We start from the raw sequence: 6,000 nt of genomic DNA, 5'->3' as shown, positions 1-6,000 counted from the left end.
TCAATTTGGAACCAAATGAGACTTTTCCAACTTGAATATTCTGATTTGCAGATAGTATTCCTTTCAAAAATTAACTCAATTGTCACCGAGAAATAATGTGCTAGATGCTTCAGCTTCTAATACAGATAGTTTCTTTCTGGATATACATGTGTTTTTTCAGCTTAGCCTAATATGCCTGTTTGGAACAAAGTGAGCCTTCTTGACCTTGAAAACGATTTTAAGGAGGAAGTATTCCTTTCAAATAATCACTCAGTTCTTACAGGGAAACAATGTGCTAGATGCTGCAGCTTCTTAACTGGATGATTTTCTTTGAATAGATGCATGTGTTCTTCAACTCAGCCAAATAGGCCAATTTGGAGCAAACAGAGCCCATACACACCTTGAATCACAAAAGTTGCCGGAAGTATTCCTTTGAAAAATGAACTCAGTTCTCACAGGGAAGCAAAGTGCTTGATGCTCCTGCTTCCAACACAGGTGGTTTCCTTTCAAGATATACATGTGTTTCTTCAACTAACCTGAGTTAGGCCCACTTGGAAAAAAATAAACCTTTCTCTACCAGGAAAACTATGTGAAGCAGGAAGAATTCCTTTCAAAAACTAACTCAATTCTTACAGAGAAACAATGTTTCAGATGCTGCCACTTCTAACATAGATGGTTTTCTTTGGAGAGGTGAACATGCGCTTTAACTCAGAAGAATAGGCGTATTTGGAGATAACACAGCCTATCTCCATCTTTACGCACCGAAGTTGGAGGAAGTATTTCTTTGAAAAACTAACTCAATTCTCACAGGGAAACAATGTACTAGACGCTACTGCTTCTAGCACAAATGGATTTCTTTCCAGAGATACATGTGTTTCATCCACTTAGCTGAATACACCTATTTGGAACAAAGAGAGCCTATGTGCACCTTGAAAAACACAAGTGGCCGCAAGAATTCCTTTCAGAAATTAATTGAATTGTCCCAGGGAAATAATGTGCTTCTGCTTCTAACACATATGGTTTTCTTTCAAGAGAGAAAGTGTTTCTTCAACTCAACTTAATAGGCCTATTTGTAGCAAACAGAGCCTATAATCCACCTTGAAAAACCTAAAGCTTGAAGCATTCGATTCAAAAACTAACTGAGTTCTCACAGGGAAAAAACGTGCTATGTGTTCCTGCTTCTAACACAGATGGTTTTCTTTCAAGTGCTACATGTGTTTCTTCAGCAGAGGTGAATAGGCTTGTTTGGAAAAACATCAGCCTTTCTCCACTTAGAAAATTCTGATTTCCTGAATGTATTCCTTTCAAAAACTAACTCAGTTCTCACAGGGAGACAAGGTGCAAGATGCTGCTAATCTAACACACATGGGTTTCTACCCAGAGATATATGTGTTTCATGAGCTCAGCTGTATATAGCTGGAACAAAGAGAGCCTATCTCCACTTTGGAAAATGCATATAGCAGGAAGTATTCCTTTCAAAAGCTACATCAATTCTCACTGGAAAACAATGTGCTAGATGCTGCAGCTTCTAATATTGATAGATTTCTTTCGAGACATGCATGGGTTTCTTCAACCTAAATGAATGTACCTATTGGGAGCAAACAGAGCCTAACTCCACCCTGAAAAACCTAAGTTGCAGGACGGATTCCTTTCTAAAACAAGCTCAATTCTCATAAGGAAACAATGTGCTATATGCTACACCTTCTAACATAGATAGTTTTCTTTGGAAAGATACATGTGTTTCTTCAACTCAGCTAAATTGGCCTATTTGGAACAGAGAGAGCTTATCTTCACCTTGAAACATCTAAGTTGCAGGAAGTATTCCTTTTAAAAACTAACTCAATGTTAATAGGAAACAATGTGCAAGAGGCTCCTGCTTCTAACACAGATGATTTTCTCTGGTGAGATAAACGTCTTTCTACAACTCAGCTGAATAGGCCTACTTGGAAAAAAGGAGCATTTCTCCATCTTGAAAATGCTTATTGTAAGGATATATTCTCTTCACAAACTAACTCAATAATCAGAAGGAAACAATGTGTTAGATGTTGCAACTATGTGCATAGATGGTTTTCTTTGGAGAGGTACATATGTTTCATCCACTCAACTGAATAGGCCTATTTGGAACAAAATGAGCCTTTCTCCACTGCGAAAACTATGATTAGCTTGGAGTACTAGTTTCAAAAGCTCACTCAATTCTCCAGGGAAAAAATATCCTAGATCTTCCTGCTTCTAACACAGATAGTTTTCCCTCAAGAGATACATGTGTTTCTTCATCCAATTTGAATACCCTGTTTGCAAGAAAATGACCCTTTCTACATCTTAAAAACTATGATTTGCAGGAAGTATTCATTTCAAAAGTAACTCAATGGTCACGTATAAACCATGTGCTAGATGCTGCAGCTGCTAGCCTGGATAGTTTTCTTTGGATTTGTACATGTGTTTCTTCAACTCAGCTGAATAGGGTTCATGGAGTAAACAGAGCCTACTCACACCTTGAAACCCTGCTGTTGCAGGATGTATTCCTTCCAAAACTGACACAATCATCGGAGGAAGACAATGTGCTTATTACTCCTGCTGTTAACATGTGTGGTTTTGTTTGCAAGATACACATGTTCCTTCAGCTTTGATGAAGAGTCCTCTTTGGAACCAAATGAACCTTTCCCCACTCTGAATATTGTGACTTGCAGGAGTTATTCCTTCCAAAAGAGACCCACTGCTCACATGTAAATAATGAGCAAGATGCTTTGCTTCTAGCACAGGTGGTGTTCTTTTGACAAATACATAGGTTTCTACAACTTAGCTGAATAGGCCTACTTACAACAAAATGAGCCATTATCTACATTGAAAAGTATGATTAGAAGGAAGGATTTGTGCAAGAACTAAGTCAATTCTCAAAGGGAAACTACGTGCTAGATGCTTCTGCTTCTCACAGGGATTGTGTTCTTTCGAAAAATGCATGTGTTTCTTCTACTTAGATGAATAGACCTATTTGGAACAAAATGAGCCTTTCACCACCTTGAAAAGTGTAATTTACACGAGGTATTCCTACTAAAACATACTCAATTCTCACAGAGAACAAAGTGCCAGATGCTCCTACTTCTAAATAGTGGTTTTCATTCGTGATATACATGTGTTTCACCCTAGCTGAATAGGCCAATTTGGCACAAACGAGCCACTCTCCACCTTTAAAACTTTGATTTGCAGAAAGTACTCCTTTGAAAACTAACTTTATTCTCACAGGGAAAGAATGTTCTACGTGCTCCTGCTTCTAAGACAGTTGGTTTTCTTGCGAGAGATTCTTGTGTTCCTTCAACTTACTGAAATGGCCTATATGGAACAAAATGAACCTTTCTCCACTTTGAAAATTCTGTTTTGCAAGAAGTATTTCTTTCAAAACCTAACTATAGTCACACAGGTAAACAAAGTGGTGGATGCTAGTGCTTCTAACTCAAATGGCTTTCTTTCAAGAGATACATGTGTTTCCTCAACTGAGCTGAATAGGCCTATTTGCAATAAAGTCAGCCTATCTCCACCTTAAAGAACCAAAGGGGCAGAAAGTATTCCTTTCCAAACCTAACTCAGTTTTCCCAGGGAAACAGTGTGCTAGATGCTCCAGCTTCTAACACAGATTTTTTTTAGGGGGGATATATATGTGTTTCTTCAACTCGGCTGAATAGGTCTATTTGGAAATAAATGAGCCTTTCTCAACCTTGAAAATTCTGATTTGCAGGAAGTATTCCTTTGAAAAATTAACTAAACTCTCAGAGTTAAGCAATGAGATAGATTCTGCTGCTTTTTACATCCATGGGTTTCTTTGGAGAGACATGCGTGATTCATCAACTCAGGTGTATAGGCCTACTTGGAAGAAAGAGAGGCTATCTGTACCATGGAAAACCCACCTAGCATGAAGTATTCCTTTCAAAAACTAACTCAATTCTCAAAAGGAAACAATGGGCTTGATGGTGCAGCTTCTAACAAAGATGTTTTTCTTAGAAGAGGTATACTCAGCTGAATATACCTATTTGGAGCAAACAGAGTCTAACTCCACCTTCAAATACCTAAGTTGCAGAAAAGGATTCGATTCAAAAACTAAGTCAATTCTTACATGGAAACAATGTGCTAGAGTGTGCAGCATCTGACGTAGATGTTTTTCTAAGGAGAGGTACATGTGTTTCTTCAACTCAGCTGAATTGCCTGTTTGGAACAAAATGAGCCTTTATCCACCTTGAAAATTATGATTGGCAGGAAGCATTCCTTTCAAAAGTAACGCAAATTTACATGGAAGCTATGTGCAAGATGCTTCAGCTCCTAAAACAGATGGCTTACTTTGGATACATACATGTATTTCTTCAACTCAGGTGAAGAAGCCTTTTGGGAGCAAACTGCGCCTATCTCCCCTTGAAACAGCTAAGTTTCCTTTCAAAATCTAACTCAATTCTCACAGGGAAGAAATGTGCTACATGCTGCTGCTTCTAACACAAATGGACTTCTTTTCAAAACTAAATGTGTTTCTTAAACTTAGCTGAATAGGCCAACTTGGAAAATATAAGACTTTCTGCATGTTCAAAACTGTGATTTGCACTATGTACTGCTTTGGAAACTACCTCAGTTCTCACAGGGTAGTGCTAACACACATGGTTTTCTTTCAAGGTATATATGTGTTTCACCAACTCACCTGTACACGCCTATTTCTAACAAAAAGAGCCTGTCAATACCCTTGGATAACCCACATAGCAGGAAGTATTCCTCTCAAATACTAGCTCAAATCTCACAAGGAAACAATGTGCTTGAACCTGCATCTGCTAACACAGATGGTTTTCTTTGGAGAGATACATGGGTTGCTTGAACTCAGCTGCATATCCCTATTTGGAGCAAAGAGAGCCTATGTCCACCTTGAATCACCTAAGTGGCAGGAAGTCTTCCTTTCAAAAACGAACTCAATTCTCACAGGGAAACAATGTGCTAGATGCTCCTTCTTTTAACACACATGGTTTTCTGTCAAGAGATATATTTGTTTCTTCAACTTAGTTGAACAGGCCTATTTAGAAAAAATGAGCTTTTCTCCACCTTGAAACTTCTGATTTGTAGTGAATATTCATTCAAAAACTAACTCAATATTAACAGGGAAACAATGTGCAGGAGGCTCGAGCTTCTAACAAAGATGATTTTCTTTCGTGAGATACAAGTCTTTCTTCACCTTAGTTGAATTGGTCCATTTGGAACAAAATGAGCCTTTTTCCATCTTGAAAACTGTGATTAGCAGGAATTATTCCTTGCAAAACAAACTCAATTCTGACAGGGACATAATGTACTAGCTGCTACTGCTCATAACACAGATGGGTTTCTTTCGAGAGGTATACTTGTTTTTTCAACTCTGCTGTATGGGCCTATTTGGAACAATGAGAGCTTATTATTATCTTGAAAAAGGCTCATAGCAAGCAGTATTCATTTGAAACACGGTATCAATTCTCCCAGTAACCAGTACACTAGATGCTGTAGCTTCCAACATAGATTGTTTTCTTTGGAGAGATGTATGTGTTTCTTCAGCTTAACCGTATTGGCTTACAAAATGAGCCTTTCTCCACCTTGAAATTTCTGACTTGAGGGAAGTATTCGTTCAAAACCTAAATCAATTCTCACAGGAAAACAATGTGTTTGATGCTACTGCTTCTAACAGAGTTGTTCTTTTCAGAGATACATGTGTTTCTTCAAGTTAACTGGATAGTTCAATTTGGAACCAAATGAGACTTTTCCAACTTGAATATTCTGATTTGCAGATAGTATTCCTTTCAAAAATTAACTCAACTGTCACCGAGAAATAATGTGCTAGATGCTTCAGCTTCTAATACAGATAGTTTCTTTCTGGATATACATGTGTTTTTTCAGCTTAGCCTAATATGCCTGTTTGGAACAAAGTGAGCCTTCTTGACCTTGAAAACGATTTTAAGGAGGAAGTATTCCTTTCAAATAATCACTCAGTTCTTACAGGGAAACAATGTGCTAGATGCTGCAGCTTCTTAA

The sequence above is a fragment of the Castor canadensis genome, chromosome 6, assembly GCF_047511655.1.
Source record: "Castor canadensis chromosome 6, mCasCan1.hap1v2, whole genome shotgun sequence".
Classification (NCBI taxonomy): Eukaryota; Metazoa; Chordata; class Mammalia; order Rodentia; family Castoridae; genus Castor; species Castor canadensis.
Note: the sequence above shows the minus strand (reverse complement) of the source record.